The sequence below is a fragment of the Pangasianodon hypophthalmus genome, chromosome 8, assembly GCF_027358585.1.
Source record: "Pangasianodon hypophthalmus isolate fPanHyp1 chromosome 8, fPanHyp1.pri, whole genome shotgun sequence".
In the NCBI taxonomy this organism is placed as follows: domain Eukaryota; kingdom Metazoa; phylum Chordata; class Actinopteri; order Siluriformes; family Pangasiidae; genus Pangasianodon; species Pangasianodon hypophthalmus.
Genome location: NC_069717.1, coordinates 8,661,692 through 8,680,951, shown reverse-complemented (window position 1 = coordinate 8,680,951; position 19,260 = coordinate 8,661,692). Strand labels below are relative to the sequence as shown.

Here is a 19,260-nt window from a genome sequence, read left to right as displayed (position 1 = left end):
TGTAAGCCAAAAATGCTACAAGTGTTGTGCTACTAGTTTCTAAAGCCTAATTAGGTCTAAATGTTTTCTAATTGAATCTAGATTGTATCCAATTTCCATTGATACCATTTCATTACTTACATTTTCACAACTCTTGAGTATATAACAAGCCCATTGCTTGAAGTTTGAACAAAAATGTTAATACAGAGCAGTTAAATATCATTAAATATGCAAAAATGTCAGAAAAGGTTTTTCATACTCTCTCTCTCTCTCTGTATCTTTCAGTCTAACTCAGTTCAGTCCAATTCACCAGTGCCACACACACTCGCAATGAGGTGTCATGATGTATTCGGCTCCCCGTCACACAGACTTAAAGACGAATCAGAGCATGGCCCTGACCAAGGATGAAAAACAATCGTGTGTATTTATTAACTGACCTTACAATTGGACCCTTTCATCTATTTTCTCATCTATTTTCAGTGTGATGTGATTAATCTTCTTATACATCACTCATTCAATTCTAAATAGAGATTACTCTCTCTCTCTCCACACACACATACACACACAAACACATCACTTTGTCCTCTCTGTAAATTAATCAAACCACTAGAGCAGCCATATAAAACACAGTGAATCACACATGAATATGCATGAAGTTCAACTATTTAGTACGTACACACACACACACACACATACACACACACTCCCTGATTTTTAATTAACATTGTTTAGTTATCGCTGCCCTTAGCTTCCATATATGGTACACTGTATGGAACACTCCTATAAAAACACACACCCGAACACACACACGCACGCATGCACGCACACGCACACAATCACACACGCCTGTGGGTCATGCTTAATGAAATTGCTCCTCTATAGAGGCTTGCTGGCCAGTCAACAAACATTCAAACAACACAAGCAACAAACACACACACACACACACACAGACACACACACAATGGTTCTCTGTTAGATCTTGTAATGGATTTGCTAACAAAGCTATAACAATACTTTAACACATTGTGTTAACAATGTCTGCGATTTACACAACACATGCGCACACAAATACTCAAGACGTATGTATGTGTACTGTATTTATCCGTCGCATACACACACACAAATTTGCATGTTTATCACATTAACTCACAACTACCCACAATGCAGTATGAGAGAGAGAGAGAGAGAGAGAGATGGAGATAGTACTATAAAAGGCACAAAGACCATAGTCAACACACACACACACACACACACACGTTCAGTTTCTTCTAGACCAGCTCCAAAAGCAACATGCTTTCTTTCTCTCTTCTAATATTTCCTTATCTAACATTTCTATCCCGCTTTCTCTTTTCCTTTTTCCTTTTTCACTCTTTTTGACTCACAATTATAATACTCACAAACAATCACACACACACACACACACACACACACACACAGAGTAACACACAAGCATGGAGTTACCGATCACATTCACCTCTATTGCAGCTCTTAACCTCCATCATGGTCAAGGCGCAGTGCACATACACACAGAGTGTGTGCTTTGTTCTAATAGTGTGTTCTAGTTCAAAAGCGTGATCTGCTGCAGTTTGCAGTTCTGGCCGATGCAGTGATTCCTGACTGGGGCTTTAATTCAGAAGGTGGGTCTCCTAAAGCGTGCCGAGAGGATCTCAAATGCTAATCACACGACTCCGACATGAAAACTTTGTCATAAAGCATATCACCTGAACTAAAGTGAACTGAACACATCAAATAACCCCACGTGTTTCCTGCAGAGAGAAGGGAGTTTAAGTGAAGGAGGTGATTCAGCAGTTTACACATAAGTCTTAATGCAGAGGTGGATCAGCAGTTAACTCACCATGCTAGCGTTCAGAAGCTTGTGAGATCGAATCCCAGACCTGTCATAGAGCCACTGATGGATTCTTCACAATGGAACCTTATATCTTTAACTGAATCTAATCTTAAGGCTGGCTTATACTGTACTTCTGCATTGAGGTGTATTCGTGTTGGCCAGCTTTCAGATGAATGCTGATTGGCTAAAGTTGGGAGGTGTGTCTTGTTGTGTAATTGGACACATTGTGACATTTTTCCATGGGTTATATCAAGGGTTTCAAAGTGTCTATATTATTCTATGATCCACTCCAATGCAGTACTGTAACTAGCACAAAGTATCCAAAAGTGCTGATATGCAGTGAGATAAGGTAGACAGAGAGACAGAGAGAGAGAGAGAGAGAGAGAGAGAGAAATGTCCAGCTGCGTCTTATATCCTGGTCAGGGTTGTGGTGGATCCTATCCCGGGAATGCTGGGCGTGAGGCATGGATACACCCTGGACGGGACACCAGTCCATCACAGGGCACCATGCACACACAGTTACACACTTATACACACCTAAAGACAATTTATCTTAGCCAATCCACCTACGGGCATGCTTTGGGAGGTGGGAGAAAACCGGAGAACCTGGAGAACACCCATGCAGACACAGAAACTCCACACAGACACAGATCCCAAGCTCGAACCTGAGACCCTGGAACTGTGAGGTGCCACCCCAGTAATATGACTATACAGTACATATAAAACCAAACATAGTGTTTCTGTTTAGGTTAGTTAGCTAGCTTAAGTGTTGAAGTAGTTAACATGATTGTTAGGTGAAATTTTGTTATATAAAACTGTTATAAGTACTGTGCATGCAATAGGGATTTATTACAATATTAAAATATAATATTCATATTTAATATGTGATATCCATACTAATCTTAAGCTTATCTTTGGCTTGTCTTCTTCTGTGGAAAAAAAAACAGGGAAATAACAAACTGTTCTTTGTGGACATTTTTTTCATTTAATTTTCTGGCCCTGAGCTGACATGTTCACATTATGTGCGAATATGAAGGCAGATATCTATGTGTCTATATCTACCTATGCATCATGTGACATCTTCACATGTTCACGAATGTGCAAATATAGAATTATAAAGCAGGCTTCTTTTTGACCTAAAGAGACTTTGTATGCTCTTTAAAGAAATTAAAAAAAAAACATTCTTCACCACATGAGAGGTTGATTAAAGAACTGTCACTCTCCCTGAGTAATAATATTTTAGCAATAAATTTTTAGCATTATTAATAAAGATATCATAATAAGATGAAGGCTAAGCAATTATCACTGGCAGTGATATTAAAGTGTAAAAGCAGCACATGCCTACTTCTAATCTATCTCTGTTCCAATGATGTTCACACAAGTGGCCACTTGCTATGTGAAGAGAACTGAATGCCCTACAGCTACATTGCACCTGGAACTGCACTGCACCACCTGTCCAAACAGCTGTAAGCAGACAAAAGGCCTCAAAAACATGGAGGTGCTACATGTGATGGTACTCTGTGAGTTTGGGCAAACTTATCACAACCTGGAAACTCCACAATCCGATCCACAAGCATTAGTCATTTTTAGGCTACATATGCAGTCCACAGCACACAAGACGTCCTCGGTTATTTTCCCAGGAAGTAACTATGAAGTTGAGGACCGAAAAAATGCCCCATTGAAAGGAGTGACCTTGACTTCAAGTGACACCCGGGTGAGCTTAAGAGTGGGCTGTTCAAATTCAAATGCACACTGGCTGCATTGTAGGCAGATCAGGATCTATAAGAAACCATTGTGGCTTCATGCTGGAGTCTTTATGAGGCCATACAAAATGCAGAAAAGAACACGGTCAGTTATAATGGACTCAGATTAGAGTCTCAAGTCCAAACAGCTGGAACTCAGTAGGGGATATTTTCACTCAAATGGCTACAGACGTGTTTTCACCACAGTTCCAGAAGCTTCTGAGAAACAGAAGAGTTCTGGGACTCCTCTGATCAAGAACTAAAAGGTTCCTGGATGAGTTTCTTGTTTTACATTCCCAAAAATAACAGAAGTGATGCAAACTCATTTTTCATTTCATCATACAGGAAAAGAAACAGAAAAATGGAACAGGCTGAGCTTAAAGTTGTCTGGTTCTTTAGCTTTTTTTTTTTTTTTCGCATGAATATGAATATTAATATGATATTAAAACCAATTAAATAATCTTCAGTGTACACAAGGTTTCAAGCTTATTTTGAGTTTGTGAATATGTTTGTGTAAAAATACAGATTCTAGAAACATTTCACTTTACATATTATATAAAAAACAAGTGCTAGTAATCACTTGTAAGTTAAATGCATTGCAAGTTTATTTTTTTTTAAGATCAACCAATCAGTGATGTTCTGTATGCAAAGCTCCACGCCATCAATTCCTGGTCCACAGCAAAGTACCAACTGTGGAGCAGGAACTAAAAAAATGTTCTGGGAACTACATCCCAGGAACTGAAATAATCCCTAGTTCCTATTGTGGAAATGCTCCTGAGGGCATTTGGTCTGAATACTTGAGTCTGCACTCTAATTCTGGGCTTGTTTAGGGGCGGGGCTCATAATCAGAGGTTTGCATACTCATTACAGCATTCCTTCTGAACTGTGGATTGACTGCATAACTCCGTAAATCAATTTTGTGCATGCAGGTTTGCAAAATAGTAAGATTATCCATTTGCTGTTTTTTTTGTTTATTAATATTCTGTGGTAACAATTCTCAGAGAAGAACAGTGCTGCAGGCATTACTTGATGCAGGAACACCTACGAACAAGAAGCTGATCTTGTATAAGAAGATAGTTAGCCATGCAGGACGGCACGCAACATGCATTTTTCATGATGCTCTCAGTGCAAGCACACACACCAAAAGGTGAGCTAATTACAGTGTACCATTCCTATGAAAGTCTGGTTTTATACATCAATAACCATAACATCCCATTGCCTGGCATTGTAAAAGTAGAACAGGAAGTAATATGACAAATTAACTATGTTACGTGGCATGTAGCACTGAGAGTGGATAGCTTCCACACATGATGCGAACCGTGCCATGTTTCGGGTGAAGTGAACCCCGGACCACTGTTTTCAAGAGGACAAGGGATCAGATCTATGGACCACTCCTGAAAAACCACATTCACACTTCATTAATAGTACTGAACTCAGGGTTGAAATGGTCGGGGGAAAAAAAACAGCATTGTGGAAACCGCCTGAAAAGTTACACTGTTCCTGAAAAGGTTGCTTAAAAAGTAGCTTTTAAATTACAAACTCATACAATGCAGATTAAACAAAAAGAAAAAGTTCTGAACAATTAATCTGCAATTCTTCAGTGACAGACCTGTGAAGAAAAGCTTTATCAGCTTTTTTAATTAATCATAAATAATAGGAAGAAAGTGTCAAAAGAGAATGGGAAACACTTGTAGGATATTAAATATTTAAACACACACACACACACACACACACAAACATACACACAGAGTGATTTGCCATCAGTGCCATTTTTCACTGTAACAGCTGGGTATCAGACAGCACTAAGTGCTTCTGAGGTCTGGGAGATTGATATGGACTGTGTGTGTGCGTGTGTGTGTGTGTGTGTGTGCGTGTGTGTGTGTGTGTGTGTGTGTGCGATAAAGGGGAGCCAAATTAATCTGGGGTCTGATACCCCCCTTCGGGATCAGCTCAATTAACGACCCATACCGGCTGAGGCACCCGACTAAAAGCCATCCGCTCCCTCCTTCTTTCCCTTTTCACCCACTCCCTTCCTTTCTTCCTTTCTCCCTTTCTTTCTTCCTTTGCACCATTCATACACACCGGATCATACTCTTCCTCTTTTCTGTTGTTCTCCTATCAATTCCCTTTTCTTGCTCCATCCCAACTCCAGAAGAGAAGAGAAGAGAGGAGAAGAGAAGAGTGTTGTAGGATGTAGGGGGTCACTGTGTGTAAGTGTGCGTGGAAAATCAGACAGAGCCACTGAATGACAAACCAGAACCGTGTGTGTGTGTGTGTGTGTGTCTGTGCGTGTGTGTGTGTCCATCATGTGCTTTGCAGCTGTACTAGCAAACTCTGTTCCAAAAGCTCAGAGTGAACGTTTCTAAACACCAACTGAAACTCAATGTAGAAAACACACTCTTGCAGCAAGTCCTAACACACAGATACACTCACACACACTCCTACACACCTGCACACCAAGACCAGCAGCCTGACTCTTAATCTATAAAAGGACTGCACTGATTTTATAAGAACAAAGTGATGACCCTGGCAATGGCCCTGCTGTGAAGCTAAAAGGGAAAAGTACAGTGGTGATGCTTAGCTCCAACACACACATATACACACACAAACACACATGATACAAGAACTTCTGTAGCTATCATGGCATCTTAAATGAACCATCTTCACAAGTAAGACAGCAGACTGCCTTTAAATCAATTAGCAGTCATTATAAAGCACTCCAAACAATAATTAACACTAATGGCAAGTAAAAGAGACAGTGCTCTTTGATTACAGAAAGCAGCATTAAGTCAGGAGCACACACCCAGACTCGCTGCATCTCTCCTTCCTCACACATACACACTGAGCTTTTGTTCCCCATGCACCACTCTGCAATTAGCTTAACTAAGTTATTTTAGCATTTAGCATTATACACAAACATGCCTCTGAACACACACACAAACACACACACAGGCGTCCACCATCACCCAGTTTATGCCATACAGCCAGCAAAATACTAATTATGCTTACACACAGTCAGCTGTGTTTATAGGCAGTAAAAGAATGTCATGTTATTTAAGTGGAGAGACTGAGAGGACAAAGTCATAGTGTTTCAGCCAAAGGCCTCTGTGTGAAAGCGTGTGTGTGTGTGTGTGTGTGTGTGTGTTAAAGGAATAGTCCAGCATTTTTCAAACCAATCTACCAACCACATCTGTAGTGCATGTGAAGTCACAACACATCAATTTTGACACATTTTTCTGTACTGAGAAGAGATCAGAAACACCATCAATAAACAATGGACGTCTAAGGGCACTTGAAAAATGAGTTTGTTTGAAAATGTGGTCAGTTTTCTTATATCAAAGTTATTTGTCCTTTTAGAGACGGGCTGCATTTTCTGAAGGAAGTTTTTCAGTGATCTGATTGTATATAGATATCAAAAAAAAAACTTAGAAATATGTGTGTATACAGTACTATTCTAACAATACTAACTGGGCTTACTTTTTACTCAAAGTTGGATGACAGGTAAGGAATAAAACATAATGTGGCATGCTGTTATGGGAAAATAATCAACAACGGGGTGGTGTCACGGAGCCCAACATGAAGCATGAAGAGGTACCACCCCAAAGTTGATTATTTTCCTGTAGCACCATGTTCCAAAGTGTTTTATTCCTCTTACACTGCAGCAGTTTGGTGAGGCTAACAACTGTTAATTTATTAATGAATTAAACGTTATGCTTTAACCATTTATAGTTACATGTAATGCTGTGAAGACAATTTAGTTCCTGTTGTCACTTACATTATAGCAGCTAGAAACAGTCCTTCCTTCACCAGCCGTTCATTTTTTCTCTCTCTAAAAGTTAATAAAACAAAAAAAAGAAATAAATGGTTTGTCATGAAGCCTCTCTTGTGACTGACACTAACACTGGAGACTCCTTCCATAAAGCTTCATCATATCAACAATTAAAATTTTTTTTCTTTGTTAAATAACAACACATTCAAAAAATATTTACATGGTGGAGCATCCACCAAACAAGTCCATGTGAATGATTTGCTACTATAGAAATGAACACTTCAATTAGTGTATAAACCTGTGATTTGAATTACAGTCGGAACTAGAGCTGCTGTTACAGAAACTTAATAAACACCAATCAGATTCGAGAATTCAACAGTGCTGTCTTATAAAACTTTATAATAACAGCTTTGGTAAGAACTCATGGCTCCTGGTATGCAGCTCCACATATCAGCAATCTTTCATGCTTCAGGATGAAAATAAAAATCTCATAAAATGTTGATGATGACAGCCTTTTGCTTTTTGCACAGACACGAGAACAACTTTTCACTTTTTTCCTCCCCTGCCGGGTTAGAAAAGTCGATATTTCAGCCCAGCAGACGAGAGTAAATATTTCAGACAAAACAACTTGACAGAGATCCCAGATTTACTGCACACTATCTCTCGTTCCATACACACTTCTCTCCCTATCCCTCTCTCACGCTAATATATCCACACAGGCATTGTGTCCATGTCCCAGACTAATTGTGGAGTTAAAAGACATCACTGCACACAATAAAGATGTCACACACACACACACACGCAGTACATTCAAATTAGTATCACATATCATACAAATATGCATGGAATAATGATCTATTCAAAAGAAAAGAAAATAATGTCCAGAGATGGAACATGTGCAGAAAGTACACCGGTGTGTGTCAGAAGAAATAGAGAATACAAGTAAGAGGAAAGTGTGTACCTGTTTCAGAGAAAAAGAAACTGACCAACCTCATAAACTCCAAGAAACCACAGATGGTTCCACATTTCTCCTCCTCACTCTCATTATACAATCATTTTGTACTGCATAGTGTAGTTTCTGAGTAATGTAAAGAAGTATTAAATAGTTACACATTTTACAGGTGTGTGTGTGTGTGTGTGTGTGTGTGTGTGTGCATGCATTTGATTCAGATTTTTCTGAAATGCAACTCATTAGTTCATGAGAATCTCACACATAAACACAGACACACACACACACACACACACACACACACACACAGACACCTTGCGGCTTGAAATTGGATAACAACCAATAAAAATCCTTTCTCACCTTTGTACTGCTAATCTCTCAGAGTGTGTGTGTTTGAGTGAGCCTATGTGTGCGTCTTCAGCCGAGCGCTGCTGCGTCTCTGACAGGTGCCATGGTCCCGTAGACTCCAGGGGAACGGCAGGCTCTCTCACTCACACACTCTCTCACTCTCAGAGCTGCAGGGAGGAATAGAGATAGCTATCTCCTGCTGCAGGACAGTGTATGTGAGAAGGAGAGAGAGAGAGATGGTGTGTGTAAAAGTGCAGAATTCCAAGGGTCCTTCTGGAAAACACGTCTTATTGTTCCTTCTTGCTTCTTTCTTTCTCTCTGTCCCAGAACAGAACAGTCCCACACACTGCACTTCTCTTTTTTTCTTTCTTTCTTCCTTTATAGTAATATCTAATCTATATGTTTTTTTTTTTTTTGTTCTCAGTCCTCAGTTCTTTGTGCACCACTTGATGTATCGGGTGCGTTAGGCTCCTCTGTCGCCACGTCTGACTCTACTTTGGCTCCTGCGCCGTCTGACTAGGTCCCTGCTACTGCGGAGCGCTCCTGCTCTCTCTCTCTCTCTCTCTCTCTCCATGCCTCCCTCCCTCTCTCCCTCCCTCCCTTTCACACTTTCACCCCTCCCTCTTTGGGCCACTCCTTCTTAGATGGCAGACTGCTCAGGGTGGAGACTGGACTAAAGTAAATGACTGCATCTCTTTCTCTCTGTCCTACTGCAGGCCTGTGATGCTGAATTGGTTTGGTTCTTACTTCCATATGAGTGTACGTGTGTGTGTGTGTGTGTGTGTGTGTGTGTGTGTATGAGTGTAATATGGCGCAGCATTCTGCCAACACTGGCAGTTGTCTTCTGTATAGTACCATACACACACCAGACATTTTAATTGTGTGTGTGTGTGTGTGTGTGTGTGTGTGCATATGACAGTCTTTTGCACTTGCGTGCATTCTCAAGGCGCATGTGCAGATATGTATACACACAACACTATTCATTCTGCACACAACCACCAATTAAAATCTTCATATAATTTGTTATATACAAATAAGGTGGACTTCACAAATAAGAACAGTTTTTATTTCAGGAGAATTATGTCTCATATTTTCATCAATATCAGTAAAATACAATGTTCTTATTGACTGTAAGCAGTTACATACAATGCATAATAATTGCAGCACAGATTAATTTAATCAATGCAATTCAAATATACAGTGGTTATAAAAAGTTTTTAACAAATTAAAAATTTCCACCTTTAATATGATTGCCAACAAAATTAAAGTGAAAAACAAATAGAAACAGTTTAGGGGAAAAAAGAAAAAAAGCAAAATGTACTATAACCTGGTTGGAGAAGTGTGCACACCCCTTAACTAATACTTTATTAAATGTTTTTTAATAAGAGTCTACCAACTCAACAGATCTTGATTTGACAATTTTATTCCACTCTTCCTTCGAAAAGTCATTCAAGTCATTCTACGGGTTTTTAATAGGATTTAGATCTGGGCTCTGAGTGGTCCATTCCAAAATGTTCGGCTATCTAACAGAGGCCTGCAGGTTTTATGACAAAATAGATTGGTATTGTTATCCATAATTCCCTCTATCTTGACTAGAGCCCCAGTTCCAGCTGAAGAGAAGCAGCCCCATAAAAGGATGCTGCCACCACCATGCTTCACTGTGGGTATGGTGTTTGCTCCATTAAAAAAGTGTGTGCACATATGTGCAGCCAGGTAATCAGAAGTTTTTTCTTCCCACCCACACACAAAAAATGTTTCTATTTGTTGGTTGGCATATCACATTAAAGTTGGAAAATGATCTCACCTGCTTTATCTTGGTTTCATTTTTTAGATCATAAAAACCTGTAATTTTAACAGGGCTGTGTACTTTTTATATAAAAAATACACATATTAAGCAAAAAATATAAACAATATATGTGAATTCACCTTTTTATTGAAGCATTACATGTTTCAAATCGACATTTTTTGGATATATTTTAAGTTTATGAACTATAACTATTATAATAGCCTTTATAATAGTTGATGATGCGTAATGTGATTTAATAATAATAATAAAAATAATAATAATACAGACCAGAGACCATTGTCTAGATGTCATGGACCTTACTTTAAAACCCACAAGCATAGCAAACCATACAAATTCATTCAGAGATCACATCAAAATACTATTACTATACTATTATTTAAATAAAACAAATGGTTTATTAATTGTAAAAAAAATTAGAAAAGCAAATGAGGTGCATGCACTGCATTCAGACTTTTCAAATAGCTTAACACTGATTCAACTAGCTAAAACATGATTTTCATCATTGCATTATTTTGAATGTTGTAATAAAATATATGATTTCATGTTAAGTGACTTTTTGAACCCCTACTGTGAATGGACTTTTGAACCCTGCCCACTGTACACACTGTAATCCCTAATCTCAATTCCTAAACACTTCTGTTTTCACCCTTGCACCAGCCAGTACTCAAACAATCACGTCAGCCAGCTCTTAATGATTCATACCGGCAATGATGCTGTCCCACTAATGGACAGTCTCCAAGCATGTGTGTGTGTGTGTGTGTGTGTGTGTATGTGTTTCCCAGGCCATGTTATTTGATACTTTGACCAAGACCAATTATTGTCATGGACACGTAATGGCGTCATCAGTTCATAACCCACACCCTTGTTATGCATTACATACACACAAGTGCATGTGAACAGCCATGTCACACCTCCTTCCCCTTCTGCGTACACATAATCTTTGGCCTCTCTGCTGATCAAAATACAAACATGAAGGTCCTTTAAACACTCGCCAAACCCTTAATTGTCCTACTTCCCTGAAGACGCACACACACACACACTGTATTAATCTTTTTTACATTAATAAAATATAACGTTTTTAATTTATTTGCTTTAGGCAAAATTGTGTCAATTACCTATATTTTACTAATGTAGAAACAATGTAAACGTCTCACTTAAGCAAATCCAGTGCATCGATTTTCCGCTTACACAAGTGCATAAAGAAAATGAAGGAGCCAAAGTATTGGCAGAAAAATAAGAAAGTGAAGCACACACACACACACACACACACATGAACAGTAACTAACGTGTGTGAGAGGACAATAACGGCTTGAACAGTACAGGTGGAAGAGCCAATCACAATTCAGGATTCAAGCTGTGGAGTTCACAAAGGCCACTGACCACCCCACGGTGGTGTGGTTAATCTACGACAATTAAACACACCACATAAAACCACACACAGAAACAATAATGCTATAGACAGATAGATAGATAGATAGATAGATAGATAGATCTAGCGTTTACTATTATAAAATTACACTAGACCAAATATAAAATTATTAATCCTTTTTCTAGAGATTTGTTTTACTAATTTCTTAAAATTTTCTCATTGTATTGACAGATAATTTTGCTTCTTTCCAGAAATACATGCTTAAAATTAGCAACACATTAGCAAACATATCTGCCAATATAAGGAGACTTTCAAGAATTTCAAGCTTGAAATTAGTTTAAAAAAAACTAGAAATAGGTTTAATATATTTTAATATATTTTATATTTTGTTTATTGTAACGTTTTAATAGGAAGCACTAGATAAATCTTACTTTATTATAGTGACATTGTCACTGCTTGCTAAGATATCATTATTGGCAAAATGGCAAACAGACACAAAACAAAAATCAGGTTTTGGCCAAAATTGTTGGGTTTTTTTTTCCTGCCTATAACATACAGTATTTTGACATCAAAATTTTAAGGAACTATAAATATATTCCACCAGAAAGCTTGCCTATGCTTCCTGCAAAGATCATCTGGGGTAAGGAGCCAGATTAACACATGCAGAAGTAAAAAGGGTCAAGTCTGTCTAAAGATGACTAAAACCTTGCTGGCTAAGTTTGATTTCCTCGCACAGTAAATATCAAGCTTTGATGAAGTTGTAGATAGCTATATGCAGTAGCAAAATGACCATATACATAATCAATTAATTTTGTAAACAGATACCTGCTGTCAAAATGTCCGTCTTATGCGCAGCAGTCAGAATTGATTCTTTAAAAGCAATTTTCTTTCTTTTCACTTTTGGAGGTAAATAGAGTAGACAATGTCAAACTTTCACCACATGAAGAGTTTTGAGAGAGGAGATGTTGCTGTAAAGCTCTTTCTTTTTTCACCTGAAGTCTACTACAATTACATCTACAATTGCTATATACACTTAGCATAGGCTATAGCAGTGCTGTTATAATCAACCATTTCTGTTGCTTCTCTAATAGACAGCAGATCTCTGATACAGCACCAACAATGTAGGCTGGCTTCCCAGTGCGTTTTCCAAACACGCACACACACACACACACACACACAATGCTTTATCACTTTACTAACTAATCGCATACCACTGCTCTTGAGTTACAAATACACACTCCACCATCTCTGGCCTCATTAGGGGAACACATCACACACTGATTTTACTTAACTCCCTCTCTCTCTTTCTCTCTCTCTCTCTCTCTCTCTATCTATCTATCTATCTGTTCAGCCAGGAACTGCAGAGGAATTCTAGCCTTCAAGCCAAACGCTACTATACACACACAGGTACATGCATGTGTGTTTTTGACAGAGGATGGGTGTGTTTAAGTAAGTGTAGCCAACTGATATCCCGGAATCTGTCTAGTCAGTATTGATTTTCCCCAAATGACCCTTGACCTTAGCCAAGCCTTTGTGACCTTGTTGACTTAGACCAGATCTATGGCTGAATGTATGTCATGTGTGTGTGTGTGTGTTGCCACAGTAAACAAAATATTAGAAATGCTAGAAATGTGGAAAGAACAGCATGAAGCATTCACCATATTTCAGTATTAACTCCTAGACATACTGCATGCAAGATTACAGTGAGTATTTGAGTGAGTGTGTTATCAGTATTTTTATTGACCTTGAAGGCTGACTGAAAACCATGAAGATAGACAGATGAGACAGAAAGGAAGGGCATGGAGGAAACATCAGGGCTTAAATCAATATGAGGAGGAAATATCTTTGGTCAGTTTTGGATAATGTTAGGTTGGAGAGAGAAAGACAGCTCAGTTTTAAAACAAGAGTATGGCCAAAGATGAAACTTTCATCATTTTCTCTTTCAAAGCAAATATGCACTCAGCCAAGACATATTTAGTGTCAGAAGTTTGCTTCTTAAGTATTGAACTGGAGCTATATTACAGTGTTGCCAACTCTTTCCAGGGGAAGGTAGCTAATGCATGTTCAAAAAAAGTCACTAGAAGTTGCATATTGCATATCGCAGGTTACATCAATGGTTAATTAGCATATTCCTTGAATCATCATGGTCATTTGCATATCTAAATGTGTTATATGAAGTAGTAAGATTTTGTGAAGATAGGGATGCGACAAACATTGGTGATCTGTGAAGGGTCATTGGGAACAGTGGTGATCAGTGATTGGTCATTGGGAACATTGGCTCACACAATTCAGTCAAGCTTTACACATAGGTGGTGAGTCGACCAAACCCGCTCTCTCAACTTGTATAACCAACAGCTAGCTGTGATGTGAGCTGGAGAGCCAAATCTAGTGCAGCACAGCTGTTAATGTCTGTTAAAAACAAGTTGCTAGATTTCAAACAAATCTGTTTGAGGTACTAAAAACCCAAAATTGTGTGAGGAGATTCTCTGTGGCTTTAGGCATGGAATTAGCATGATGCCAATCATACTGTAGAATACTAAACATGCTTTTGCTAATCAAGTACATTTGGGTAAGGAGACAATTTTGTCCATTTTTTGGATCACAATATAACTATTTGAATCTTATTATTATCATTGTCATGTACGAACATGCTATCTCATATAAATACACACACATGCACATAACGTTAGCCTAGCTAATCTTAAATAAAAAATACAGAAGTGGTTGGATTGAGGGTGAGAACTAGGTAAGAGAGAGAGGATGGAAGAGCTGCCTTTAATTTTTAAAAAGTAAGTCCTTTAATTCAACATAATTCTAGTCCTTGTTACTTCTGTCCTATCCTTTACACGCAAATGCACACACACACACACACACACACACACACAGACAAATGATTTATTGACTGACATAAAAAGGGAATTGCCTTTACTACTGGTTGCCTTTTAATTCTAACACACTCCCTGCAGTTTTTGGGTTTTCCCCACACATACTTGCACATACACTAACAATTTACAAAGCCCTTATAAGATGCTTTAAAGGTTAAGGGTGAGTTTTAGAGGTTGTACCATTTCTTACGACTGTATAAAATTCAAACAACATCAAATCACATCATGCTTACTTCCCTTGAATCTGCACAAATATCTCCTGCGATCATGTTCATGCGTCTTGATTTCTAAACAATCTGTATTAATGGAGTACTCTGGAATTTTTAGAGCCTTTTGCTGCAAGTCAGGTGAATCTCAGCTGCAATAAAAAAAACAATGACAAGCCTTTTCCTTGCCCCCAGCTGACCCCGCCTGCACTGATGAAGCCACATATGGTTTGCCTTTAAGGTAGAAGAAGGGGGCAGAGTTCATTTCCAGAAGCCTGAAATGATGAGAGTAGTGAGATTTACTGCATTGAAAAATGGGAAATCCTTGTTTTCTAGGGTATTTTGAATATTATAAATTGCTTTTTTAATTAAGTAACCAAAGCAGTTTTGAGGCCAAAGAGCTATTCTGTTCCTGAGCTGCAGGGTAGCTGGACATTAGCCAGTCTCTCCACATGCCATGCCGCAATGTCAGGCTCTTCATTCCATAGCAACAAGAAAAGTGCAAACTCAGGAATAAATAAAATACAGGAATTTGGAGCAAAAAAAACTGGAGATCACACTGTCCATAACACCACTCTACATTGAATTTAGTTCCAAAACATCTACAACTGTGTGAATAAACTGTTTAAGCTTGAGAACATATGTCTGTATGTGTGTCATTGAAATGCTCTTGATAACATTTGCATTGCCGTAAACGTTCTGGGGGCACGGTGGCTTAGTGGTTAGCACTGTTGCCTTGCACCTCCAGGGTTCAAATCCCACCTCTGCCCTGAATGCATGGAGCTTAGATGTTCTCCCCACGCTTCAGGGGTTTCTTCCGGGTGCTCTGGTTTCCTCCTCGAGTCCAAAGACATGTGTTGTAGGCTGATAGCCATTTCCCAATTGTCCACGGTGTGTTTGTGTGTGTGTGTGTGTCCCGCCTTGTGCCCTAAGTCCCCTGGGATAGGCTGCAGTCTCCCCTGCAACCCTGTGTAGGATAAGCATGATGGATGGATGGATGGACCTCAGATCTGTGTGTAACTTTATTACACTTACAGCTAGGCACACACAGAGCCCTAAAAAATTGTGCTGAAGCCCAGTTAATGCATGGGACATCAAGGTATACAGCTGAATTCTGTGAACTGGAGAGTGCAAGCATGTAATAAGCATATACATGCACGAAACATGTGTGTGTGTTAGAACAAGTTTAAAAAAAAAAAAAGCATGTATTGTAAAAATTCTTGTAAATAAAAAAGGACAACTGTAAAAAGTTTCTCATAAATTAAGCTGTAAGAAATGGTCCACACTCTAAATGTATCCTTTGTAACTTTCCTGACAAAATATATCATGTGTTTTTGTTGGTTTTGTTACATATGACAAGTGCAAATTTTATGAATTTGCACTTGTCATATGTAACAAAACCAAAACACAAAGGGCCCAGTTAAATTCCCCAAAGTATGACAAATTATATCATGGGGACATTTTTTTTCTACAAAAAGAGCTAAATGCACCCCATCGCCCTCAGCTCTAAAATGTTAAGCATATGTCAATCTTTTTGTCTTCTTCAGTTTGTTTTGACTTCCATCTGTTCACACCGTCTCCTCTCCATGGGTTTTTCCCCAAATTCCTCACAGGTCTACCTGCTCCTTCTCTCATTTTCTTTGTCCTTTCTTTACCCTTCTCTCTGTTACAAGTCCATTATCTGCTGAATAAATCTCTGTGTGTGTGTTTTCACATTACTCCAGTGACAAAAATCTTATTTCATCATGCCTACTAACAATAAAATAGGTGAACATATCAAAAGGTTTCACATTTTATTACATAATGCTCTCTGATTGTCCATCAACTCTTCATCTTTTTTTTGGTTATTCCTCTAATCACATCCTCTTTTAATCTCCAATGGACCCCAGTATGTTAGTAAAAATGCAGACTGCAAACACACACACATACACATCCCCTTCCTTACCTTAGTTTCTATATTCAGTATGCTATTAGAAACCATAGTACACTTATGCCCCCAACACCCCCCTACACACACACACACACACACACACAGAGGAAAAGTTGTTGTGATTTATTATGTGACACTGATTTATTACTACTAATCATATTTCATATTACACATATTTTTCATATGTGTAATTCATATGTGTAATTGCTTATTTTATTACTCTGTCACATTACAGAACATTACTCTTATTAATAATCTATCCATATCTCCTTTAAAAATTGTGTCAGTCTGGATCTTGTTGCTTGGGTACCCACCTCTTCCCGCTAATTCATCCTGCTAATAGTGTTAGTAATGTTTAGACAATTATGAACTGAAATGAAGATATGAGCAAACAGATATTAGAAGAATGAGGTGGGGATTGGGATGAAAAGGGGGATTGGTTTGGATGAATGAGAGAAGGTGATGGATTGAAATGAATTAAATATGGGTGGGGCGGAATTAAGAGGAAAATTTAGAGAAAGGCTATGAGGGTGCAATTGTTTAGAAAAAGGGTCTGCAATGCTAGAGCTCAATGGACAGAGAGGCTGTGATCTGTGAGAGAGAGACTGAGTGCATCCACGATCTTGTAAGAGCAGTCATGTGAGAGCAGTCATTTATGATGCATGAGACAAAGAGATTGTGTGCGATCTTTTAGAGAGAAAGTATCTGTGATCCTTCATAGAGAGAGTGTCACCAATCCATTAATAAAGTGTCTGTGATCCAGTAGAGAAAGAGTGTCTGCGATCCTTCAGAGAGCGAGAGAGAGTGTGTCTGCGATCTTGCAGAAAAAGTGTCTCAGAGAGCCTCTGAGAGTGTCTGTGATCCTTCAGAGACAGAGAGCATCTGCCATTCTTCAGAGAGAGAGAGACTGTAATTTTTGGAGAGTGACTGTGATCATTCAGACATCTAAGGATCTTTCAGTGATCCATCAGAGATGAAAAGGGCTGCAGTCCCTCAGAGATGGAAAGAGCTATCATACTTTGGAAATGGGAGGGCTGTGAGCATTGAGAGATGGGTGAGGCTGTGAGCATTGTTAGACAGAAGGGTCTGTGAGCATTAAGATGGCAGGAGCTAGAGCACTCAAAGACAGAAAGACTGTGCATCTAACTTCTGTGTCAAATGGTATAGAGCCATGAAAGATGGAAAGGCTGTGGTTATTGAGAGACAGAAAATTTGTCTCTTCTTCAAATCACTGATATGTGCTGATAGAAGCCTAGCATTGTTTACCTTTTAAGGTGTGAAGGTAGTCTGAAAATAACTCTGTTTTAAGAATCAAGGGGGATTACTTATTATTTCTGTGGAAATGTGGTGCTGTGTAAGGATATGAAATGGGGAAATTGGCAAATAGTTTTGGCATTTATACTAATACTGCATTGATTCTGATTTCTGAGGAAAGTGGGAACATGTTTAATATAAATGGACATGTTTGCATTTGATGCTGTTGGCACAAAGGCTTATCAAGTGGAAACTCTGTCATGAGTAGAGTATAAAGGAGATGAGAATTTATAGGGAATTAACTAGGAAGAAGGTGGAGCTTCAGATATTATTCTTCTCCCAAATGGTGATTTGATAACTTCATTAAAAGCTGTGGTAATGAACTTGACTCAAATACCAATATCCAATACACAGTCTAAATCCATCTATCCAGTTTGATGTTAAAATCAATTGTAAGTCTGATTTCAGAGGTATGGAATTGTGATATGAATTACAGTATGTAGGGCAACCTGTCAACATTGATCCCAACAATTTATATATGTTCTGTCACACAGAGACATTATTCTACATATAACAGTGTAGCTGCCTGTTTTTTTCATCAGAGCACCTGCCCCTGAAGATCTTTCCGCACATCCCTGATACATAGTCCTCTATGCATAAGATTAGTTAGCTCATTCTTAAAACAGATGTTTGCCTGGTAGCTGCATTAGTGAGAAACACTATGTGTGTGTGTGTGTATGTGTGTGTGTGTGTGTGTGTGTGTGTGTGTGACCCAAGAATGTACCAAAACACATGGGACATCAAGCTGTACTACTGAAGTCTGAATAATGGAATGTGCAGTGGCAAATCTGTGCAATCACCAATGTGCATGAGTGCATGCGTGTGTGTTTGAGTGTATTAGTATATGCTTAATGGGAATCCCTTAAGTGAATGAAATATACATTGTGAGGGACTGATCAAAGGATTCACACAGCCACAAATACAGGCAAACAGACATACTCAGTCAGAAAGCAGGTTTACATAGAGTCAGTCAACTAAATATAAAGTTAAGATTACAAAAATGAATACACCGTCCACTCATGCAGTTGAAAAATGGAAGGCATCTGTGGTTCTATGAGTAAATGGAGGACTGCCAGGTTGATTTCCTTTGCATTTAGTGGAATATTGCTGCAT

At 38.7% G+C, this 19,260-nt stretch overlaps 1 protein-coding gene across 2 annotated transcripts in view; it reads right to left on the bottom strand.

The window, feature by feature from the left end:
• The window catches only part of sema3b (sema domain, immunoglobulin domain (Ig), short basic domain, secreted, (semaphorin) 3B), a 55,763-nt gene extending 46,588 nt beyond the window's left edge, over positions 1-9,175 (bottom strand). The window contains exons 1-2 of one of the 2 annotated variants that reach the window (XM_026916436.3): positions 8,649-9,175; positions 7,346-7,399 (exon numbers count right to left, since the gene is read on the bottom strand). The gene's annotated coding sequence lies outside the window, so the exon portion shown is untranslated. The remainder of the gene's footprint in view (positions 1-7,345; positions 7,400-8,648) is intronic. The other variant, XM_026916445.3, reaches the window with a different exon arrangement.
• Between the last annotated feature and the right edge of the window lie 10,085 nt (positions 9,176-19,260).